The sequence below is a fragment of the Cololabis saira genome, unplaced genomic scaffold, assembly GCF_033807715.1.
Source record: "Cololabis saira isolate AMF1-May2022 unplaced genomic scaffold, fColSai1.1 scf036, whole genome shotgun sequence".
NCBI lineage: Eukaryota > Metazoa > Chordata > Actinopteri > Beloniformes > Belonidae > Cololabis > Cololabis saira.
In genome coordinates this window covers 197399-219856 of record NW_026906200.1, presented here as the reverse complement: position 1 = coordinate 219856, position 22458 = coordinate 197399, and the positions used below count along the sequence as shown (strand labels likewise).

General features: G+C 52.7%; 10 non-coding genes across 10 annotated transcripts; all 10 read right to left on the bottom strand.

Annotated features, from left to right (window-relative positions):
• Nucleotide 1: 1 nt before the first annotated feature.
• trnai-aau (transfer RNA isoleucine (anticodon AAU)) lies at nt 2-75 on the bottom strand. Its single transcript has one exon. It is a non-coding gene; the product is annotated as a tRNA-Ile (tRNA).
• A 2333-nt stretch (nt 76-2408) lies between these two features.
• trnai-aau (transfer RNA isoleucine (anticodon AAU)) lies at nt 2409-2482 on the bottom strand. The gene has a single exon. It is a non-coding gene; the product is annotated as a tRNA-Ile (tRNA).
• A 2287-nt stretch (nt 2483-4769) lies between these two features.
• On the bottom strand, nt 4770-4843 carry trnai-aau (transfer RNA isoleucine (anticodon AAU)). The gene has a single exon. It is a non-coding gene; the product is annotated as a tRNA-Ile (tRNA).
• A 2309-nt stretch (nt 4844-7152) lies between these two features.
• Nucleotides 7153-7226, bottom strand: trnai-aau (transfer RNA isoleucine (anticodon AAU)). The gene has a single exon. It is a non-coding gene; the product is annotated as a tRNA-Ile (tRNA).
• A 2332-nt stretch (nt 7227-9558) lies between these two features.
• On the bottom strand, nt 9559-9632 carry trnai-aau (transfer RNA isoleucine (anticodon AAU)). The gene has a single exon. It is a non-coding gene; the product is annotated as a tRNA-Ile (tRNA).
• Nucleotides 9633-11964: 2332 nt separating this feature from the next.
• Nucleotides 11965-12038, bottom strand: trnai-aau (transfer RNA isoleucine (anticodon AAU)). The gene has a single exon. It is a non-coding gene; the product is annotated as a tRNA-Ile (tRNA).
• Nucleotides 12039-14371: 2333 nt separating this feature from the next.
• On the bottom strand, nt 14372-14445 carry trnai-aau (transfer RNA isoleucine (anticodon AAU)). Its single transcript has one exon. It is a non-coding gene; the product is annotated as a tRNA-Ile (tRNA).
• A 2333-nt stretch (nt 14446-16778) lies between these two features.
• trnai-aau (transfer RNA isoleucine (anticodon AAU)) lies at nt 16779-16852 on the bottom strand. Its single transcript has one exon. It is a non-coding gene; the product is annotated as a tRNA-Ile (tRNA).
• Nucleotides 16853-19185: 2333 nt separating this feature from the next.
• On the bottom strand, nt 19186-19259 carry trnai-aau (transfer RNA isoleucine (anticodon AAU)). The gene has a single exon. It is a non-coding gene; the product is annotated as a tRNA-Ile (tRNA).
• A 2333-nt stretch (nt 19260-21592) lies between these two features.
• Nucleotides 21593-21666, bottom strand: trnai-aau (transfer RNA isoleucine (anticodon AAU)). The gene has a single exon. It is a non-coding gene; the product is annotated as a tRNA-Ile (tRNA).
• Nucleotides 21667-22458: the final 792 nt, after the last annotated feature.

Sequence of the window (22458 nt, the reverse complement as noted above, 5' to 3'; positions counted from 1 at the left end):
TTGGCCAGTATGGGGATTGAACCCATGACCTTGGCGTTATTAGCACCACGCTCTGACCTTCTGAGCTAACCGGCCTCAATGCTGGCGGCGTGTGTACTGTCACAGACCTTGCTGAGTCCATTTAGACTCTAGACCCCCTGTTTGGACCCTGACCAGACTTTGGGAACAGTGGGTGGTTCAGCAGAGTGGCGCAGCGGAAGCGTGCTGGGCCCATAACCCAGAGGTCGATGGATCGAAACCATCCTCTGCTAGATACAACTTCAGCTATATTATGAGTCTACTGTGAGATACTACCCTTGTCTCATTTAATAACAAACATAAAGTGATGTCATTATTTGTACAACTCCTCATGACTATGTTAAGAAGTGTTTTGTTTAGTTTCCTGCAAAGTAAACATAGTGGGAAGTGTTTCTTTCCACATCTAATAGTGTACAAACTCAGAATTTCACACAGAGCCTATGAGAAGCATATGAGCGTTTACCATATTTAGTTACAACTACAAAACACTTAACTGACGTTTTATTCTTTATTACTGAACTAAATGTTTGTCCAGATGGAAGCAACAGTATTTGTTTCCTTGCACAAGCTGACCAAAGGTCCTAACAAAAGGTCCTGAAACCAGAACATGAGTGAAAAGCAATATACGCCTGAGCATCTGACAGAGTGCTGTCCATGGTACCAGGAGCGTCTGGGTGTTTAGGGTACCAGGGCCCTGGTCGTCCAAGTAAGCGGGCTGGCTCTTTCACTCCGGTGGCCGGTTGGGGGGGGGGCTTAAGAGCGGGTCCCCGGGTTCGGACGGTGAGCCGGGTCTTTGGGTGGCTCCAGGTGAGCCGGGTTTTTTGGGCAGCGGGACGGTGAGCCGCGAGGCTGAGTGGCTTTCAGCGACGTGCTGCCTGTCAGTTTTTCTCCGGGTTGAAGGTCTTGTTTCGGGCCTGAGGCTAAGTGGCTCCGGACCGGCTGTGGTGTGTTTTTCTCTGGGCCGAGGGGAGGGGTAAGCGGATGTAAGCCCCGCGATTCTCGGCTGGATTTCCGCGGTCTCAGCGCCACCAGAATGCGGATGAAGCCCCCCGATTCTCGGCTCGGCTCGCCACGAGGCTCTGGTCGAGCTGGTCCGGGATTCCACGCACCTCCGGGGACTGGTGGTGGAAGCTGGGGGTCTGGTGGTTATGCTGCTGGGGACTGGTGGTGATTTTGCTGGGGTCTGGTGGTGGAAGCTCCTGGGGTCTGGTGGTGGAAGCTCCTGGGGTCTGGTGGTGGAAGCTCCTGGGGTCTGGTGGTGGAAGCTCTGGTGGTGGAAGCTCCTGGGGTCTGGTGGTGGAAGCTCCTGGGGTCTGGTGCTGGAAGCTCTGGTGGTGGAAGCTCCTGGGGTCTGGTGCTGGAAGCTCCTGGGGTCTGGTGCTGGAAGCTCTGGTGGTGGAAACTCCTGGGGTCTGGTGGTGATTTTGCTGGGGTATGGTGGTGAATGCTCCTGAGGTCGGGTGGTGGAAGCTCCAGGAGTCTGGTGGTGGAAGCTGGGGGTCGAGCTAGTGGGGTCTGGGGGTGGAAGCTGCTGGGGTCTGGTGGTGGAAGCTTCTGGGGTCTGGTGGTGGAAGCTGGGGGTCGAGCTAGTGGGGGATAACTGTCACAGACCTGGCTGAATCCATTTAGACTCTAGACCCCCTGTTTGGACCCTGACCAGACTTTGGGAACAGTGGGTGGTTCAGCAGAGTGGCGCAGCGGAAGCGTGCTGGGCCCATAACCCAGAGGTCGATGGATCGAAACCATCCTCTGCTAGATACAACTTCAGCTATATTATGAGTCTACTCGGGGACTGGTGGTGGAAGCTGGGGGTCTGGTGGTGGAAGCTCCTGTGTTCTGGTAGTGATTTTTCTGGGGTCTGGTGGTGAATGCTCCTGGGGTCTGGTGCTGGAAGCTCCAGGAGTCTGGTGATGGAAGCTCCTGGGTTCTGGTGGTGGAAGCTGGGGGTCGAGCTAGTGCGGTCTCGGGGTGGAAGCTGGGGGTCGAGCTAGTGGGGTCTGGGGGTGGAAGCTGGGGGTCGAGCTAGTGGGGTCTGGGGGTGGAAGCTGGGTGTCTGGTGGTGGAAGCTGCTGGGGTGCTCCTGGGGTCTGGTGGTAGAGACTTTTTTAAAGCTTGATGATTATACTTCATCACTGAGAGTTATGTGTATTCTCATTTTTTAAATGTTTTTTATGAAAAGTACTTTGATTTGTACATGAGATGTGTAATACAAATAAGCTTTCCTCACTTCATAAACTTAAATTCCTTATGTTTGAGTTATCTTTATTTCCTCTTAGCTTTAAGTCAGGTGATTATCAGACTTGACGAATTATTGTCGCACACCAAAGCTAACAATGGAACATACAATCTTTAGAGTCTGAAGTTTTTAAAGATATGCAGAGTAAGCAGTTTGGCCAGTATGGGGATTGAACCCATGACCTTGGCGTTATTAGCACCACGCTCTGACCTTCTGAGCTAACCGGCCTCAATGCTGGCGGCGTGTGTACTGTCACAGACCTTGCTGAGTCCATTTAGACTCTAGACCCCCTGTTTGGACCCTGACCAGACTTTGGGAACAGTGGGTGGTTCAGCAGAGTGGCGCAGCGGAAGCGTGCTGGGCCCATAACCCAGAGGTCGATGGATCGAAACCATCCTCTGCTAGATACAACTTCAGCTATATTATGAGTCTACTGTGAGATACTACCCTTGTCTCATTTAATAACAAACATAAAGTGATGTCATTATTTGTACAACTCCTCATGACTATGTTAAGAAGTGTTTTGTTTAGTTTCCTGCAAAGTAAACATAGTGGGAAGTGTTTCTTTCCACATCTAATAGTGTACAAACTCAGAATTTCACACAGAGCCTATGAGAAGCATATGAGCGTTTACCATATTTAGTTACAACTACAAAACACTTAACTGACGTTTTATTCTTTATTACTGAACTAAATGTTTGTCCAGATGGAAGCAACAGTATTTGTTTCCTTGCACAAGCTGACCAAAGGTCCTAACAAAAGGTCCTGAAACCAGAACATGAGTGAAAAGCAATATACGCCTGAGCATCTGACAGAGTGCTGTCCATGGTACCAGGAGCGTCTGGGTGTTTAGGGTACCAGGGCCCTGGTCGTCCAAGTAAGCGGGCTGGCTCTTTCACTCCGGTGGCCGGTTGGGGGGGGGGCTTAAGAGCGGGTCCCCGGGTTCGGACGGTGAGCCGGGTCTTTGGGTGGCTCCAGGTGAGCCGGGTTTTTTGGGCAGCGGGACGGTGAGCCGCGAGGCTGAGTGGCTTTCAGCGACGTGCTGCCTGTCAGTTTTTCTCCGGGTTGAAGGTCTTGTTTCGGGCCTGAGGCTAAGTGGCTCCGGACCGGCTGTGGTGTGTTTTTCTCTGGGCCGAGGGGAGGGGTAAGCGGATGTAAGCCCCGCGATTCTCGGCTGGATCTCCGCGGTCTCAGCGCCACCAGAATGCGGATGAAGCCCCCCGATTCTCGGCTCGGCTCGCCACGAGGCTCTGGTCGAGCTGGTCCGGGATTCCACGCACCTCCGGGGACTGGTGGTGGAAGCTGGGGGTCTGGTGGTTATGCTGCTGGGGACTGGTGGTGATTTTGCTGGGGTCTGGTGGTGGAAGCTCCTGGGGTCTGGTGGTGGAAGCTCCTGGGGTCTGGTGGTGGAAGCTCCTGGGGTCTGGTGGTGGAAGCTCTGGTGGTGGAAGCTCCTGGGGTCTGGTGGTGGAAGCTCCTGGGGTCTGGTGCTGGAAGCTCTGGTGGTGGAAGCTCCTGGGGTCTGGTGCTGGAAGCTCCTGGGGTCTGGTGCTGGAAGCTCTGGTGGTGGAAACTCCTGGGGTCTGGTGGTGATTTTGCTGGGGTATGGTGGTGAATGCTCCTGAGGTCGGGTGGTGGAAGCTCCAGGAGTCTGGTGGTGGAAGCTGGGGGTCGAGCTAGTGGGGTCTGGGGGTGGAAGCTGCTGGGGTCTGGTGGTGGAAGCTTCTGGGGTCTGGTGGTGGAAGCTGGGGGTCGAGCTAGTGGGGGATAACTGTCACAGACCTGGCTGAATCCATTTAGACTCTAGACCCCCTGTTTGGACCCTGACCAGACTTTGGGAACAGTGGGTGGTTCAGCAGAGTGGCGCAGCGGAAGCGTGCTGGGCCCATAACCCAGAGGTCGATGGATCGAAACCATCCTCTGCTAGATACAACTTCAGCTATATTATGAGTCTACTCGGGGACTGGTGGTGGAAGCTGGGGGTCTGGTGGTGGAAGCTCCTGTGTTCTGGTAGTGATTTTTCTGGGGTCTGGTGATGGAAGCTCCTGGGTTCTGGTGGTGGAAGCTGGGGGTCGAGCTAGTGCGGTCTCGGGGTGGAAGCTGGGGGTCGAGCTAGTGGGGTCTGGGGGTGGAAGCTGGGGGTCGAGCTAGTGGGGTCTGGGGGTGGAAGCTGGGTGTCTGGTGGTGGAAGCTGCTGGGGTGCTCCTGGGGTCTGGTGGTAGAGACTTTTTTAAAGCTTGATGATTATACTTCATCACTGAGAGTTATGTGTATTCTCATTTTTTAAATGTTTTTTATGAAAAGTACTTTGATTTGTACATGAGATGTGTAATACAAATAAGCTTTCCTCACTTCATAAACTTAAATTCCTTATGTTTGAGTTATCTTTATTTCCTCTTAGCTTTAAGTCAGGTGATTATCAGACTTGACGAATTATTGTCGCACACCAAAGCTAACAATGGAACATACAATCTTTAGAGTCTGAAGTTTTTAAAGATATGCAGAGTAAGCAGTTTGGCCAGTATGGGGATTGAACCCATGACCTTGGCGTTATTAGCACCACGCTCTGACCTTCTGAGCTAACCGGCCTCAATGCTGGCGGCGTGTGTACTGTCACAGACCTTGCTGAGTCCATTTAGACTCTAGACCCCCTGTTTGGACCCTGACCAGACTTTGGGAACAGTGGGTGGTTCAGCAGAGTGGCGCAGCGGAAGCGTGCTGGGCCCATAACCCAGAGGTCGATGGATCGAAACCATCCTCTGCTAGATACAACTTCAGCTATATTATGAGTCTACTGTGAGATACTACCCTTGTCTCATTTAATAACAAACATAAAGTGATGTCATTATTTGTACAACTCCTCATGACTATGTTAAGAAGTGTTTTGTTTAGTTTCCTGCAAAGTAAACATAGTGGGAAGTGTTTCTTTCCACATCTAATAGTGTACAAACTCAGAATTTCACACAGAGCCTATGAGAAGCATATGAGCGTTTACCATATTTAGTTACAACTACAAAACACTTAACTGACGTTTTATTCTTTATTACTGAACTAAATGTTTGTCCAGATGGAAGCAACAGTATTTGTTTCCTTGCACAAGCTGACCAAAGGTCCTAACAAAAGGTCCTGAAACCAGAACATGAGTGAAAAGCAATATACGCCTGAGCATCTGACAGAGTGCTGTCCATGGTACCAGGAGCGTCTGGGTGTTTAGGGTACCAGGGCCCTGGTCGTCCAAGTAAGCGGGCTGGCTCTTTCACTCCGGTGGCCGGTTGGGGGGGGGGCTTAAGAGCGGGTCCCCGGGTTCGGACGGTGAGCCGGGTCTTTGGGTGGCTCCAGGTGAGCCGGGTTTTTTGGGCAGCGGGACGGTGAGCCGCGAGGCTGAGTGGCTTTCAGCGACGTGCTGCCTGTCAGTTTTTCTCCGGGTTGAAGGTCTTGTTTCGGGCCTGAGGCTAAGTGGCTCCGGACCGGCTGTGGTGTGTTTTTCTCTGGGCCGAGGGGAGGGGTAAGCGGATGTAAGCCCCGCGATTCTCGGCTGGATCTCCGCGGTCTCAGCGCCACCAGAATGCGGATGAAGCCCCCCGATTCTCGGCTCGGCTCGCCACGAGGCTCTGGTCGAGCTGGTCCGGGATTCCACGCACCTCCGGGGACTGGTGGTGGAAGCTGGGGGTCTGGTGGTTATGCTGCTGGGGACTGGTGGTGATTTTGCTGGGGTCTGGTGGTGGAAGCTCCTGGGGTCTGGTGGTGGAAGCTCCTGGGGTCTGGTGGTGGAAGCTCCTGGGGTCTGGTGGTGGAAGCTCTGGTGGTGGAAGCTCCTGGGGTCTGGTGGTGGAAGCTCCTGGGGTCTGGTGCTGGAAGCTCTGGTGGTGGAAGCTCCTGGGGTCTGGTGCTGGAAGCTCCTGGGGTCTGGTGCTGGAAGCTCTGGTGGTGGAAACTCCTGGGGTCTGGTGGTGATTTTGCTGGGGTATGGTGGTGAATGCTCCTGAGGTCGGGTGGTGGAAGCTCCAGGAGTCTGGTGGTGGAAGCTGGGGGTCGAGCTAGTGGGGTCTGGGGGTGGAAGCTGCTGGGGTCTGGTGGTGGAAGCTTCTGGGGTCTGGTGGTGGAAGCTGGGGGTCGAGCTAGTGGGGGATAACTGTCACAGACCTGGCTGAATCCATTTAGACTCTAGACCCCTGTTTGGACCCTGACCAGACTTTGGGAACAGTGGGTGGTTCAGCAGAGTGGCGCAGCGGAAGCGTGCTGGGCCCATAACCCAGAGGTCGATGGATCGAAACCATCCTCTGCTAGATACAACTTCAGCTATATTATGAGTCTACTCGGGGACTGGTGGTGGAAGCTGGGGGTCTGGTGGTGGAAGCTCCTGTGTTCTGGTAGTGATTTTTCTGGGGTCTGGTGGTGAATGCTCCTGGGGTCTGGTGATGGAAGCTCCTGGGTTCTGGTGGTGGAAGCTGGGGGTCGAGCTAGTGCGGTCTCGGGGTGGAAGCTGGGGGTCGAGCTAGTGGGGTCTGGGGGTGGAAGCTGGGGGTCGAGCTAGTGGGGTCTGGGGGTGGAAGCTGGGTGTCTGGTGGTGGAAGCTGCTGGGGTGCTCCTGGGGTCTGGTGGTAGAGACTTTTTTAAAGCTTGATGATTATACTTCATCACTGAGAGTTATGTGTATTCTCATTTTTTAAATGTTTTTTATGAAAAGTACTTTGATTTGTACATGAGATGTGTAATACAAATAAGCTTTCCTCACTTCATAAACTTAAATTCCTTATGTTTGAGTTATCTTTATTTCCTCTTAGCTTTAAGTCAGGTGATTATCAGACTTGACGAATTATTGTCGCACACCAAAGCTAACAATGGAACATACAATCTTTAGAGTCTGAAGTTTTTAAAGATATGCAGAGTAAGCAGTTTGGCCAGTATGGGGATTGAACCCATGACCTTGGCGTTATTAGCACCACGCTCTGACCTTCTGAGCTAACCGGCCTCAATGCTGGCGGCGTGTGTACTGTCACAGACCTTGCTGAGTCCATTTAGACTCTAGACCCCCTGTTTGGACCCTGACCAGACTTTGGGAACAGTGGGTGGTTCAGCAGAGTGGCGCAGCGGAAGCGTGCTGGGCCCATAACCCAGAGGTCGATGGATCGAAACCATCCTCTGCTAGATACAACTTCAGCTATATTATGAGTCTACTGTGAGATACTACCCTTGTCTCATTTAATAACAAACATAAAGTGATGTCATTATTTGTACAACTCCTCATGACTATGTTAAGAAGTGTTTTGTTTAGTTTCCTGCAAACTAAACATAGTGGGAAGTGTTTCTTTCCACATCTAATAGTGTACAAACTCAGAATTTCACACAGAGCCTATGAGAAGCATATGAGCGTTTACCATATTTAGTTACAACTACAAAACACTTAACTGACGTTTTATTCTTTATTACTGAACTAAATGTTTGTCCAGATGGAAGCAACAGTATTTGTTTCCTTGCACAAGTTGACCAAAGGTCCTAACAAAAGGTCCTGAAACCAGAACATGAGTGAAAAGCAATATACGCCTGAGCATCTGACAGAGTGCTGTCCATGGTACCAGGAGCGTCTGGGTGTTTAGGGTACCAGGGCCCTGGTCGTCCAAGTAAGCGGGCTGGCTCTTTCACTCCGGTGGCCGGTTGGGGGGGGGGCTTAAGAGCGGGTCCCCGGGTTCGGACGGTGAGCCGGGTCTTTGGGTGGCTCCAGGTGAGCCGGGTTTTTTGGGCAGCGGGACGGTGAGCCGCGAGGCTGAGTGGCTTTCAGCGACGTGCTGCCTGTCAGTTTTTCTCCGGGTTGAAGGTCTTGTTTCGGGCCTGAGGCTAAGTGGCTCCGGACCGGCTGTGGTGTGTTTTTCTCTGGGCCGAGGGGAGGGGTAAGCGGATGTAAGCCCCGCGATTCTCGGCTGGATCTCCGCGGTCTCAGCGCCACGAGAATGCGGATGAAGCTCCCCGATTCTCGGCTCGGCTCGCCACGAGGCTCTGGTCGAGCTGGTCCGGGATTCCACGCACCTCCGGGGACTGGTGGTGGAAGCTGGGGGTCTGGTGGTTATGCTGCTGGGGACTGGTGGTGATTTTGCTGGGGTCTGGTGGTGGAAGCTCCTGGGGTCTGGTGGTGGAAGCTCCTGGGGTCTGGTGGTGGAAGCTCCTGGGGTCTGGTGGTGGAAGCTCTGGTGGTGGAAGCTCCTGGGGTCTGGTGGTGGAAGCTCCTGGGGTCTGGTGCTGGAAGCTCTGGTGGTGGAAGCTCCTGGGGTCTGGTGCTGGAAGCTCCTGGGGTCTGGTGCTGGAAGCTCTGGTGGTGGAAACTCCTGGGGTCTGGTGGTGATTTTGCTGGGGTATGGTGGTGAATGCTCCTGAGGTCTGGTGGTGGAAGCTCCAGGAGTCTGGTGGTGGAAGCTGGGGTCGAGCTAGTGGGGTCTGGGGGTGGAAGCTGCTGGGGTCTGGTGGTGGAAGCTTCTGGGGTCTGGTGGTGGAAGCTGGGGGTCGAGCTAGTGGGGGATAACTGTCACAGACCTGGCTGAATCCATTTAGACTCTAGACCCCCTGTTTGGACCCTGACCAGACTTTGGGAACAGTGGGTGGTTCAGCAGAGTGGCGCAGCGGAAGCGTGCTGGGCCCATAACCCAGAGGTCGATGGATCGAAACCATTATCTGCTAGATACAACTTCAGCTATATTATGAGTCTACTCGGGGACTGGTGGTGGAAGCTGGGGGTCTGGTGGTGGAAGCTCCTGTGTTCTGGTAGTGATTTTTCTGGGGTCTGGTGGTGAATGCTCCTGGGGTCTGGTGCTGGAAGCTCCAGGAGTCTGGTGATGGAAGCTCCTGGGTTCTGGTGGTGGAAGCTGGGGGTCGAGCTAGTGCGGTCTCGGGGTGGAAGCTGGGGGTCGAGCTAGTGGGGTCTGGGGGTGGAAGCTGGGGGTCGAGCTAGTGGGGTCTGGGGGTGGAAGCTGGGTGTCTGGTGGTGGAAGCTGCTGGGGTGCTCCTGGGGTCTGGTGGTAGAGACTTTTTTAAAGCTTGATGATTATACTTCATCACTGAGAGTTATGTGTATTCTCATTTTTTAAATGTTTTTTATGAAAAGTACTTTGATTTGTACATGAGATGTGTAATACAAATAAGCTTTCCTCACTTCATAAACTTAAATTCCTTATGTTTGAGTTATGTTTATTTCCTCTTAGCTTTAAGTCAGGTGATTATCAGACTTGACGAATTATTGTCGCACACCAAAGCTAACAATGGAACATACAATCTTTAGAGTCTGAAGTTTTTAAAGATATGCAGAGTAAGCAGTTTGGCCAGTATGGGGATTGAACCCATGACCTTGGCGTTATTAGCACCACGCTCTGACCTTCTGAGCTAACCGGCCTCAATGCTGGCGGCGTGTGTACTGTCACAGACCTTGCTGAGTCCATTTAGACTCTAGACCCCCTGTTTGGACCCTGACCAGACTTTGGGAACAGTGGGTGGTTCAGCAGAGTGGCGCAGCGGAAGCGTGCTGGGCCCATAACCCAGAGGTCGATGGATCGAAACCATCCTCTGCTAGATACAACTTCAGCTATATTATGAGTCTACTGTGAGATACTACCCTTGTCTCATTTAATAACAAACATAAAGTGATGTCATTATTTGTACAACTCCTCATGACTATGTTAAGAAGTGTTTTGTTTAGTTTCCTGCAAAGTAAACATAGTGGGAAGTGTTTCTTTCCACATCTAATAGTGTACAAACTCAGAATTTCACACAGAGCCTATGAGAAGCATATGAGCGTTTACCATATTTAGTTACAACTACAAAACACTTAACTGACGTTTTATTCTTTATTACTGAACTAAATGTTTGTCCAGATGGAAGCAACAGTATTTGTTTCCTTGCACAAGCTGACCAAAGGTCCTAACAAAAGGTCCTGAAACCAGAACATGAGTGAAAAGCAATATACGCCTGAGCATCTGACATAGTGCTGTCCATGGTACCAGGAGCGTCTGGGTGTTTAGGGTACCAGGGCCCTGGTCGTCCAAGTAAGCGGGCTGGCTCTTTCACTCCGGTGGCCAGTTGGGGGGGGGCTTAAGAGCGGGTCCCCGGGTTCGGACGGTGAGCCGGGTCTTTGGGTGGCTCCAGGTGAGCCGGGTTTTTTGGGCAGCGGGACGGTGAGCCGCGAGGCTGAGTGGCTTTCAGCGACGTGCTGCCTGTCAGTTTTTCTCCGGGTTGAAGGTCTTGTTTCGGGCCTGAGGCTAAGTGGCTCCGGACCGGCTGTGGTGTGTTTTTCTCTGGGCCGAGGGGAGGGGTAAGCGGATGTAAGCCCCGCGATTCTCGGCTGGATCTCCGCGGTCTCAGCGCCACCAGAATGCGGATGAAGCCCCCCGATTCTCGGCTCGGCTCGCCACGAGGCTCTGGTCGAGCTGGTCCGGGATTCCACGCACCTCCGGGGACTGGTGGTGGAAGCTGGGGGTCTGGTGGTTATGCTGCTGGGGACTGGTGGTGATTTTGCTGGGGTCTGGTGGTGGAAGCTCCTGGGGTCTGGTGGTGGAAGCTCCTGGGGTCTGGTGGTGGAAGCTCCTGGGGTCTGGTGGTGGAAGCTCTGGTGGTGGAAGCTCCTGGGGTCTGGTGGTGGAAGCTCCTGGGGTCTGGTGCTGGAAGCTCTGGTGGTGGAAGCTCCTGGGGTCTGGTGCTGGAAGCTCCTGGGGTCTGGTGCTGGAAGCTCTGGTGGTGGAAACTCCTGGGGTCTGGTGGTGATTTTGCTGGGGTATGGTGGTGAATGCTCCTGAGGTCGGGTGGTGGAAGCTCCAGGAGTCTGGTGGTGGAAGCTGGGGGTCGAGCTAGTGGGGTCTGGGGGTGGAAGCTGCTGGGGTCTGGTGGTGGAAGCTTCTGGGGTCTGGTGGTGGAAGCTGGGGGTCGAGCTAGTGGGGGATAACTGTCACAGACCTGGCTGAATCCATTTAGACTCTAGACCCCCTGTTTGGACCCTGACCAGACTTTGGGAACAGTGGGTGGTTCAGCAGAGTGGCGCAGCGGAAGCGTGCTGGGCCCATAACCCAGAGGTCGATGGATCGAAACCATCCTCTGCTAGATACAACTTCAGCTATATTATGAGTCTACTCGGGGACTGGTGGTGGAAGCTGGGGGTCTGGTGGTGGAAGCTCCTGTGTTCTGGTAGTGATTTTTCTGGGGTCTGGTGGTGAATGCTCCTGGGGTCTGGTGCTGGAAGCTCCAGGAGTCTGGTGATGGAAGCTCCTGGGTTCTGGTGGTGGAAGCTGGGGGTCGAGCTAGTGCGGTCTCGGGGTGGAAGCTGGGGGTCGAGCTAGTGGGGTCTGGGGGTGGAAGCTGGGGGTCGAGCTAGTGGGGTCTGGGGGTGGAAGCTGGGTGTCTGGTGGTGGAAGCTGCTGGGGTGCTCCTGGGGTCTGGTGGTAGAGACTTTTTTAAAGCTTGATGATTATACTTCATCACTGAGAGTTATGTGTATTCTCATTTTTTAAATGTTTTTTATGAAAAGTACTTTGATTTGTACATGAGATGTGTAATACAAATAAGCTTTCCTCACTTCATAAACTTAAATTCCTTATGTTTGAGTTATCTTTATTTCCTCTTAGCTTTAAGTCAGGTGATTATCAGACTTGACGAATTATTGTCGCACACCAAAGCTAACAATGGAACATACAATCTTTAGAGTCTGAAGTTTTTAAAGATATGCAGAGTAAGCAGTTTGGCCAGTATGGGGATTGAACCCATGACCTTGGCGTTATTAGCACCACGCTCTGACCTTCTGAGCTAACCGGCCTCAATGCTGGCGGCGTGTGTACTGTCACAGACCTTGCTGAGTCCATTTAGACTCTAGACCCCCTGTTTGGACCCTGACCAGACTTTGGGAACAGTGGGTGGTTCAGCAGAGTGGCGCAGCGGAAGCGTGCTGGGCCCATAACCCAGAGGTCGATGGATCGAAACCATCCTCTGCTAGATACAACTTCAGCTATATTATGAGTCTACTGTGAGATACTACCCTTGTCTCATTTAATAACAAACATAAAGTGATGTCATTATTTGTACAACTCCTCATGACTATGTTAAGAAGTGTTTTGTTTAGTTTCCTGCAAAGTAAACATAGTGGGAAGTGTTTCTTTCCACATCTAATAGTGTACAAACTCAGAATTTCACACAGAGCCTATGAGAAGCATATGAGCGTTTACCATATTTAGTTACAACTACAAAACACTTAACTGACGTTTTATTCTTTATTACTGAACTAAATGTTTGTCCAGATGGAAGCAACAGTATTTGTTTCCTTGCACAAGCTGACCAAAGGTCCTAACAAAAGGTCCTGAAACCAGAACATGAGTGAAAAGCAATATACGCCTGAGCATCTGACAGAGTGCTGTCCATGGTACCAGGAGCGTCTGGGTGTTTAGGGTACCAGGGCCCTGGTCGTCCAAGTAAGCGGGCTGGCTCTTTCACTCCGGTGGCCGGTTGGGGGGGGGGCTTAAGAGCGGGTCCCCGGGTTCGGACGGTGAGCCGGGTCTTTGGGTGGCTCCAGGTGAGCCGGGTTTTTTGGGCAGCGGGACGGTGAGCCGCGAGGCTGAGTGGCTTTCAGCGACGTGCTGCCTGTCAGTTTTTCTCCGGGTTGAAGGTCTTGTTTCGGGCCTGAGGCTAAGTGGCTCCGGACCGGCTGTGGTGTGTTTTTCTCTGGGCCGAGGGGAGGGGTAAGCGGATGTAAGCCCCGCGATTCTCGGCTGGATCTCCGCGGTCTCAGCGCCACCAGAATGCGGATGAAGCCCCCCGATTCTCGGCTCGGCTCGCCACGAGGCTCTGGTCGAGCTGGTCCGGGATTCCACGCACCTCCGGGGACTGGTGGTGGAAGCTGGGGGTCTGGTGGTTATGCTGCTGGGGACTGGTGGTGATTTTGCTGGGGTCTGGTGGTGGAAGCTCCTGGGGTCTGGTGGTGGAAGCTCCTGGGGTCTGGTGGTGGAAGCTCCTGGGGTCTGGTGGTGGAAGCTCTGGTGGTGGAAGCTCCTGGGGTCTGGTGGTGGAAGCTCCTGGGGTCTGGTGCTGGAAGCTCTGGTGGTGGAAGCTCCTGGGGTCTGGTGCTGGAAGCTCCTGGGGTCTGGTGCTGGAAGCTCTGGTGGTGGAAACTCCTGGGGTCTGGTGGTGATTTTGCTGGGGTATGGTGGTGAATGCTCCTGAGGTCTGGTGGTGGAAGCTCCAGGAGTCTGGTGGTGGAAGCTGGGGGTCGAGCTAGTGGGGTCTGGGGGTGGAAGCTGCTGGGGTCTGGTGGTGGAAGCTTCTGGGGTCTGGTGGTGGAAGCTGGGGGTCGAGCTAGTGGGGGATAACTGTCACAGACCTGGCTGAATCCATTTAGACTCTAGACCCCCTGTTTGGACCCTGACCAGACTTTGGGAACAGTGGGTGGTTCAGCAGAGTGGCGCAGCGGAAGCGTGCTGGGCCCATAACCCAGAGGTCGATGGATCGAAACCATCCTCTGCTAGATACAACTTCAGCTATATTATGAGTCTACTCGGGGACTGGTGGTGGAAGCTGGGGGTCTGGTGGTGGAAGCTCCTGTGTTCTGGTAGTGATTTTTCTGGGGTCTGGTGGTGAATGCTCCTGGGGTCTGGTGCTGGAAGCTCCAGGAGTCTGGTGATGGAAGCTCCTGGGTTCTGGTGGTGGAAGCTGGGGGTCGAGCTAGTGCGGTCTCGGGGTGGAAGCTGGGGGTCGAGCTAGTGGGGTCTGGGGGTGGAAGCTGGGGGTCGAGCTAGTGGGGTCTGGGGGTGGAAGCTGGGTGTCTGGTGGTGGAAGCTGCTGGGGTGCTCCTGGGGTCTGGTGGTAGAGACTTTTTTAAAGCTTGATGATTATACTTCATCACTGAGAGTTATGTGTATTCTCATTTTTTAAATGTTTTTTATGAAAAGTACTTTGATTTGTACATGAGATGTGTAATACAAATAAGCTTTCCTCACTTCATAAACTTAAATTCCTTATGTTTGAGTTATCTTTATTTCCTCTTAGCTTTAAGTCAGGTGATTATCAGACTTGACGAATTATTGTCGCACACCAAAGCTAACAATGGAACATACAATCTTTAGAGTCTGAAGTTTTTAAAGATATGCAGAGTAAGCAGTTTGGCCAGTATGGGGATTGAACCCATGACCTTGGCGTTATTAGCACCACGCTCTGACCTTCTGAGCTAACCGGCCTCAATGCTGGCGGCGTGTGTACTGTCACAGACCTTGCTGAGTCCATTTAGACTCTAGACCCCCTGTTTGGACCCTGACCAGACTTTGGGAACAGTGGGTGGTTCAGCAGAGTGGCGCAGCGGAAGCGTGCTGGGCCCATAACCCAGAGGTCGATGGATCGAAACCATCCTCTGCTAGATACAACTTCAGCTATATTATGAGTCTACTGTGAGATACTACCCTTGTCTCATTTAATAACAAACATAAAGTGATGTCATTATTTGTACAACTCCTCATGACTATGTTAAGAAGTGTTTTGTTTAGTTTCCTGCAAACTAAACATAGTGGGAAGTGTTTCTTTCCACATCTAATAGTGTACAAACTCAGAATTTCACACAGAGCCTATGAGAAGCATATGAGCGTTTACCATATTTAGTTACAACTACAAAACACTTAACTGACGTTTTATTCTTTATTACTGAACTAAATGTTTGTCCAGATGGAAGCAACAGTATTTGTTTCCTTGCACAAGTTGACCAAAGGTCCTAACAAAAGGTCCTGAAACCAGAACATGAGTGAAAAGCAATATACGCCTGAGCATCTGACAGAGTGCTGTCCATGGTACCAGGAGCGTCTGGGTGTTTAGGGTACCAGGGCCCTGGTCGTCCAAGTAAGCGGGCTGGCTCTTTCACTCCGGTGGCCGGTTGGGGGGGGGGCTTAAGAGCGGGTCCCCGGGTTCGGACGGTGAGCCGGGTCTTTGGGTGGCTCCAGGTGAGCCGGGTTTTTTGGGCAGCGGGACGGTGAGCCGCGAGGCTGAGTGGCTTTCAGCGACGTGCTGCCTGTCAGTTTTTCTCCGGGTTGAAGGTCTTGTTTCGGGCCTGAGGCTAAGTGGCTCCGGACCGGCTGTGGTGTGTTTTTCTCTGGGCCGAGGGGAGGGGTAAGCGGATGTAAGCCCCGCGATTCTCGGCTGGATCTCCGCGGTCTCAGCGCCACGAGAATGCGGATGAAGCCCCCCGATTCTCGGCTCGGCTCGCCACGAGGCTCTGGTCGAGCTGGTCCGGGATTCCACGCACCTCCGGGGACTGGTGGTGGAAGCTGGGGGTCTGGTGGTTATGCTGCTGGGGACTGGTGGTGATTTTGCTGGGGTCTGGTGGTGGAAGCTCCTGGGGTCTGGTGGTGGAAGCTCCTGGGGTCTGGTGGTGGAAGCTCCTGGGGTCTGGTGGTGGAAGCTCTGGTGGTGGAAGCTCCTGGGGTCTGGTGGTGGAAGCTCCTGGGGTCTGGTGCTGGAAGCTCTGGTGGTGGAAGCTCCTGGGGTCTGGTGCTGGAAGCTCCTGGGGTCTGGTGCTGGAAGCTCTGGTGGTGGAAACTCCTGGGGTCTGGTGGTGATTTTGCTGGGGTATGGTGGTGAATGCTCCTGAGGTCTGGTGGTGGAAGCTCCAGGAGTCTGGTGGTGGAAGCTGGGGGTCGAGCTAGTGGGGTCTGGGGGTGGAAGCTGCTGGGGTCTGGTGGTGGAAGCTTCTGGGGTCTGGTGGTGGAAGCTGGGGGTCGAGCTAGTGGGGGATAACTGTCACAGACCTGGCTGAATCCATTTAGACTCTAGACCCCCTGTTTGGACCCTGACCAGACTTTGGGAACAGTGGGTGGTTCAGCAGAGTGGCGCAGCGGAAGCGTGCTGGGCCCATAACCCAGAGGTCGATGGATCGAAACCATCCTCTGCTAGATACAACTTCAGCTATATTATGAGTCTACTCGGGGACTGGTGGTGGAAGCTGGGGGTCTGGTGGTGGAAGCTCCTGTGTTCTGGTAGTGATTTTTCTGGGGTCTGGTGGTGAATGCTCCTGGGGTCTGGTGCTGGAAGCTCCAGGAGTCTGGTGATGGAAGCTCCTGGGTTCTGGTGGTGGAAGCTGGGGGTCGAGCTAGTGCGGTCTCGGGGTGGAAGCTGGGGGTCGAGCTAGTGGGGTCTGGGGGTGGAAGCTGGGGGTCGAGCTAGTGGGGTCTGGGGGTGGAAGCTGGGTGTCTGGTGGTGGAAGCTGCTGGGGTGCTCCTGGGGTCTGGTGGTAGAGACTTTTTTAAAGCTTGATGATTATACTTCATCACTGAGAGTTATGTGTATTCTCATTTTTTAAATGTTTTTTATGAAAAGTACTTTGATTTGTACATGAGATGTGTAATACAAATAAGCTTTCCTCACTTCATAAACTTAAATTCCTTATGTTTGAGTTATCTTTATTTCCTCTTAGCTTTAAGTCAGGTGATTATCAGACTTGACGAATTATTGTCGCACACCAAAGCTAACAATGGAACATACAATCTTTAGAGTCTGAAGTTTTTAAAGATATGCAGAGTAAGCAGTTTGGCCAGTATGGGGATTGAACCCATGACCTTGGCGTTATTAGCACCACGCTCTGACCTTCTGAGCTAACCGGCCTCAATGCTGGCGGCGTGTGTACTGTCACAGACCTTGCTGAGTCCATTTAGACTCTAGACCCCCTGTTTGGACCCTGACCAGACTTTGGGAACAGTGGGTGGTTCAGCAGAGTGGCGCAGCGGAAGCGTGCTGGGCCCATAACCCAGAGGTCGATGGATCGAAACCATCCTCTGCTAGATACAACTTCAGCTATATTATGAGTCTACTGTGAGATACTACCCTTGTCTCATTTAATAACAAACATAAAGTGATGTCATTATTTGTACAACTCCTCATGACTATGTTAAGAAGTGTTTTGTTTAGTTTCCTGCAAAGTAAACATAGTGGGAAGTGTTTCTTTCCACATCTAATAGTGTACAAACTCAGAATTTCACACAGAGCCTATGAGAAGCATATGAGCGTTTACCATATTTAGTTACAACTACAAAACACTTAACTGACGTTTTATTCTTTATTACTGAACTAAATGTTTGTCCAGATGGAAGCAACAGTATTTGTTTCCTTGCACAAGCTGACCAAAGGTCCTAACAAAAGGTCCTGAAACCAGAACATGAGTGAAAAGCAATATACGCCTGAGCATCTGACAGAGTGCTGTCCATGGTACCAGGAGCGTCTGGGTGTTTAGGGTACCAGGGCCCTGGTCGTCCAAGTAAGCGGGCTGGCTCTTTCACTCCGGTGGCCGGTTGGGGGGGGGGCTTAAGAGCGGGTCCCCGGGTTCGGACGGTGAGCTGGGTCTTTGGGTGGCTCCAGGTGAGCCGGGTTTTTTGGGCAGCGGGACGGTGAGCCGCGAGGCTGAGTGGCTTTCAGCGACGTGCTGCCTGTCAGTTTTTCTCCGGGTTGAAGGTCTTGTTTCGGGCCTGAGGCTAAGTGGCTCCGGACCGGCTGTGGTGTGTTTTTCTCTGGGCCGAGGGGAGGGGTAAGCGGATGTAAGCCCCGCGATTCTCGGCTGGATCTCCGCGGTCTCAGCGCCACGAGAATGCGGATGAAGCCCCCCGATTCTCGGCTCGGCTCGCCACGAGGCTCTGGTCGAGCTGGTCCGGGATTCCACGCACCTCCGGGGACTGGTGGTGGAAGCTGGGGGTCTGGTGGTTATGCTGCTGGGGACTGGTGGTGATTTTGCTGGGGTCTGGTGGTGGAAGCTCCTGGGGTCTGGTGGTGGAAGCTCCTGGGGTCTGGTGGTGGAAGCTCCTGGGGTCTGGTGGTGGAAGCTCTGGTGGTGGAAGCTCCTGGGGTCTGGTGGTGGAAGCTCCTGGGGTCTGGTGCTGGAAGCTCTGGTGGTGGAAGCTCCTGGGGTCTGGTGCTGGAAGCTCCTGGGGTCTGGTGCTGGAAGCTCTGGTGGTGGAAACTCCTGGGGTCTGGTGGTGATTTTGCTGGGGTATGGTGGTGAATGCTCCTGAGGTCTGGTGGTGGAAGCTCCAGGAGTCTGGTGGTGGAAGCTGGGGGTCGAGCTAGTGGGGTCTGGGGGTGGAAGCTGCTGGGGTCTGGTGGTGGAAGCTTCTGGGGTCTGGTGGTGGAAGCTGGGGGTCGAGCTAGTGGGGGATAACTGTCACAGACCTGGCTGAATCCATTTAGACTCTAGACCCCCTGTTTGGACCCTGACCAGACTTTGGGAACAGTGGGTGGTTCAGCAGAGTGGCGCAGCGGAAGCGTGCTGGGCCCATAACCCAGAGGTCGATGGATCGAAACCATCCTCTGCTAGATACAACTTCAGCTATATTATGAGTCTACTCGGGGACTGGTGGTGGAAGCTGGGGGTCTGGTGGTGGAAGCTCCTGTGTTCTGGTAGTGATTTTTCTGGGGTCTGGTGGTGAATGCTCCTGGGGTCTGGTGCTGGAAGCTCCAGGAGTCTGGTGATGGAAGCTCCTGGGTTCTGGTGGTGGAAGCTGGGGGTCGAGCTAGTGCGGTCTCGGGGTGGAAGCTGGGGGTCGAGCTAGTGGGGTCTGGGGGTGGAAGCTGGGGGTCGAGCTAGTGGGGTCTGGGGGTGGAAGCTGGGTGTCTGGTGGTGGAAGCTGCTGGGGTGCTCCTGGGGTCTGGTGGTAGAGACTTTTTTAAAGCTTGATGATTATACTTCATCACTGAGAGTTATGTGTATTCTCATTTTTTAAATGTTTTTTATGAAAAGTACTTTGATTTGTACATGAGATGTGTAATACAAATAAGCTTTCCTCACTTCATAAACTTAAATTCCTTATGTTTGAGTTATCTTTATTTCCTCTTAGCTTTAAGTCAGGTGATTATCAGACTTGACGAATTATTGTCGCACACCAAAGCTAACAATGGAACATACAATCTTTAGAGTCTGAAGTTTTTAAAGATATGCAGAGTAAGCAGTTTGGCCAGTATGGGGATTGAACCCATGACCTTGGCGTTATTAGCACCACGCTCTGACCTTCTGAGCTAACCGGCCTCAATGCTGGCGGCGTGTGTACTGTCACAGACCTTGCTGAGTCCATTTAGACTCTAGACCCCCTGTTTGGACCCTGACCAGACTTTGGGAACAGTGGGTGGTTCAGCAGAGTGGCGCAGCGGAAGCGTGCTGGGCCCATAACCCAGAGGTCGATGGATCGAAACCATCCTCTGCTAGATACAACTTCAGCTATATTATGAGTCTACTGTGAGATACTACCCTTGTCTCATTTAATAACAAACATAAAGTGATGTCATTATTTGTACAACTCCTCATGACTATGTTAAGAAGTGTTTTGTTTAGTTTCCTGCAAAGTAAACATAGTGGGAAGTGTTTCTTTCCACATCTAATAGTGTACAAACTCAGAATTTCACACAGAGCCTATGAGAAGCATATGAGCGTTTACCATATTTAGTTACAACTACAAAACACTTAACTGACGTTTTATTCTTTATTACTGAACTAAATGTTTGTCCAGATGGAAGCAACAGTATTTGTTTCCTTGCACAAGCTGACCAAAGGTCCTAACAAAAGGTCCTGAAACCAGAACATGAGTGAAAAGCAATATACGCCTGAGCATCTGACAGAGTGCTGTCCATGGTACCAGGAGCGTCTGGGTGTTTAGGGTACCAGGGCCCTGGTCGTCCAAGTAAGCGGGCTGGCTCTTTCACTCCGGTGGCCGGTTGGGGGGGGGGCTTAAGAGCGGGTCCCCGGGTTCGGACGGTGAGCCGGGTCTTTGGGTGGCTCCAGGTGAGCCGGGTTTTTTGGGCAGCGGGACGGTGAGCCGCGAGGCTGAGTGGCTTTCAGCGACGTGCTGCCTGTCAGTTTTTCTCCGGGTTGAAGGTCTTGTTTCGGGCCTGAGGCTAAGTGGCTCCGGACCGGCTGTGGTGTGTTTTTCTCTGGGCCGAGGGGAGGGGTAAGCGGATGTAAGCCCCGCGATTCTCGGCTGGATCTCCGCGGTCTCAGCGCCACCAGAATGCGGATGAAGCCCCCCGATTCTCGGCTCGGCTCGCCACGAGGCTCTGGTCGAGCTGGTCCGGGATTCCACGCACCTCCGGGGACTGGTGGTGGAAGCTGGGGGTCTGGTGGTTATGCTGCTGGGGACTGGTGGTGATTTTGCTGGGGTCTGGTGGTGGAAGCTCCTGGGGTCTGGTGGTGGAAGCTCCTGGGGTCTGGTGGTGGAAGCTCCTGGGGTCTGGTGGTGGAAGCTCTGGTGGTGGAAGCTCCTGGGGTCTGGTGGTGGAAGCTCCTGGGGTCTGGTGCTGGAAGCTCTGGTGGTGGAAGCTCCTGGGGTCTGGTGCTGGAAGCTCCTGGGGTCTGGTGCTGGAAGCTCTGGTGGTGGAAACTCCTGGGGTCTGGTGGTGATTTTGCTGGGGTATGGTGGTGAATGCTCCTGAGGTCTGGTGGTGGAAGCTCCAGGAGTCTGGTGGTGGAAGCTGGGGGTCGAGCTAGTGGGGTCTGGGGGTGGAAGCTGCTGGGGTCTGGTGGTGGAAGCTTCTGGGGTCTGGTGGTGGAAGCTGGGGGTCGAGCTAGTGGGGGATAACTGTCACAGACCTGGCTGAATCCATTTAGACTCTAGACCCCCTGTTTGGACCCTGACCAGACTTTGGGAACAGTGGGTGGTTCAGCAGAGTGGCGCAGCGGAAGCGTGCTGGGCCCATAACCCAGAGGTCGATGGATCGAAACCATCCTCTGCTAGATACAACTTCAGCTATATTATGAGTCTACTCGGGGACTGGTGGTGGAAGCTGGGGGTCTGGTGGTGGAAGCTCCTGTGTTCTGGTAGTGATTTTTCTGGGGTCTGGTGGTGAATGCTCCTGGGGTCTGGTGCTGGAAGCTCCAGGAGTCTGGTGATGGAAGCTCCTGGGTTCTGGTGGTGGAAGCTGGGGGTCGAGCTAGTGCGGTCTCGGGGTGGAAGCTGGGGGTCGAGCTAGTGGGGTCTGGGGGTGGAAGCTGGGGGTCGAGCTAGTGGGGTCTGGGGGTGGAAGCTGGGTGTCTGGTGGTGGAAGCTGCTGGGGTGCTCCTGGGGTCTGGTGGTAGAGACTTTTTTAAAGCTCGATGATTATACTTCATCACTGAGAGTTATGTGTATTCTCATTTTTTAAATGTTTTTTATGAAAAGTACTTTGATTTGTACATGAGATGTGTAATACAAATAAGCTTTCCTCACTTCATAAACTTAAATTCCTTATGTTTGAGTTATCTTTATTTCCTCTTAGCTTTAAGTCAGGTGATTATCAGACTTGACGAATTATTGTCGCACACCAAAGCTAACAATGGAACATACAATCTTTAGAGTCTGAAGTTTTTAAAGATATGCAGAGTAAGCAGTTTGGCCAGTATGGGGATTGAACCCATGACCTTGGCGTTATTAGCACCACGCTCTGACCTTCTGAGCTAACCGGCCTCAATGCTGGCGGCGTGTGTACTGTCACAGACCTTGCTGAGTCCATTTAGACTCTAGACCCCCTGTTTGGACCCTGACCAGACTTTGGGAACAGTGGGTGGTTCAGCAGAGTGGCGCAGCGGAAGCGTGCTGGGCCCATAACCCAGAGGTCGATGGATCGAAACCATCCTCTGCTAGATACAACTTCAGCTATATTATGAGTCTACTGTGAGATACTACCCTTGTCTCATTTAATAACAAACATAAAGTGATGTCATTATTTGTACAACTCCTCATGACTATGTTAAGAAGTGTTTTGTTTAGTTTCCTGCAAAGTAAACATAGTGGGAAGTGTTTCTTTCCACATCTAATAGTGTACAAACTCAGAATTTCACACAGAGCCTATGAGAAGCATATGAGCGTTTACCATATTTAGTTACAACTACAAAACACTTAACTGACGTTTTATTCTTTATTACTGAACTAAATGTTTGTCCAGATGGAAGCAACAGTATTTGTTTCCTTGCACAAGCTGACCAAAGGTCCTAACAAAAGGTCCTGAAACCAGAACATGAGTGAAAAGCAATATACGCCTGAGCATCTGACAGAGTGCTGTCCATGGTACCAGGAGCGTCTGGGTGTTTAGGGTACCAGGGCCCTGGTCGTCCAAGTAAGCGGGCTGGCTCTTTCACTCCGGTGGCCGGTTGGGGGGGGGGCTTAAGAGCGGGTCCCCGGGTTCGGACGGTGAGCCGGGTCTTTGGGTGGCTCCAGGTGAGCCGGGTTTTTTGGGCAGCGGGACGGTGAGCCGCGAGG